Genomic DNA, 1,418 nt, shown 5'->3' on the forward strand with positions numbered 1-1,418 from the left:
AAAAAAATTGGATTAAAAAATTACAAAAAAATGAGGAATTTCAAATAGTTAATTTGATACTAATATCGATATATTTTTGTCAAATTTTTATGATATCGTCAAACATATATTTTATTCAAAAATAAAAACATCATCGCTTTCTCAAAATCACATAAAACCATGAAAAGTCCAGATTTCATACGAATCTTGAAGAAATCTTCATTAAATCTCAAGAACAAAATATRAATTCAAGATAGATTGGAGAGAGAGAATAATTGCAGTCAAATCACCTTTTCTGATTAATGATGTAATCAATTGTGTCATTACAATTACAATGAAAATACTATTTATACTAAAGAAAATAAGGCTAAACTAATTACAATAAAACTAAGTAAATGGAGAAACTTGAATACAACATTTAAGCACTAATCTTGAACCCAACAAACCATATTATAACATCGACTGAGATAAAGAATAAAATGAAATATTAAAAACACGATGTATCTCGCTGCATTGCGCGAGTACGCTTCTAGTCTACTCTAATATGTTTGTTTCGCTTATGTAATATTGGTTTTGCTGCTATTTAAGTAGTAGATTTATTATCACAAAATGACTTTATATCAATATTCTTTTTATAAATCTCTTCAAATATTTAAAATCCAATGAATTTCACACGTAATATTTGTCATGACACAATATTCTACTTCAAAGAAGTAGAACATCTTGACCTACTGGATTGTATCTTATTTTTCCATTAAATTTATGAGCTACCAAAAATAGACAAAAACTAGAGACAGCCCTACGAGACAAAATGCATTTACCCTAATCAACGTTAATAAATGCGGTTAAGCTCAAACAACTAGACCTACCAAAGTGAACACCCATTACCTTATGAGAGTTTTAAATACGTAAGACTCTAAGAGCAAACCTTACATGTGATTATTTAGGTGCGTGCATCAACTAGCTTAAATGGTGCATAGTAAAGAAATATATTGTAGGGAAGAGTTCTTAATATACTACTATAGGCATCAGAGCCAAGGAGAGTGCTTTTTATTTCCTATTTCAGTGGACGACCTAGTTATATATATATATATATATGTGTGTGTGTGTGTGTATGTGTGTGTGTGTATATATATATATATGTATGTATATATGTATGTGTGTGTGTGTGAGGGGGCTTAATCATTTGATAACTCGACAATTTGTGAAATACAACATATGTCACTCATTTAAGAAAACTAATTATATTATTCTAATTAACATGAAAGAGTAGCTAGTTTAGTAATATGATTAACAACTCTTGAATCTTTGAATTGAAATTTTCAAAATCTCCTCCTAAAAATAAGTAACTAGTATAATTTTATTTAAGTTTTTTAATAAAACAGTAAACCGATTTAAAAAATGCATATTGATGAACTTAGTTTTATCATGAACATCAT

This window comes from Cynara cardunculus (assembly GCF_001531365.2).
Source record: "Cynara cardunculus var. scolymus isolate 2C chromosome LG 2, CcrdV1, whole genome shotgun sequence".
Lineage (NCBI taxonomy): Eukaryota > Viridiplantae > Streptophyta > Magnoliopsida > Asterales > Asteraceae > Cynara > Cynara cardunculus.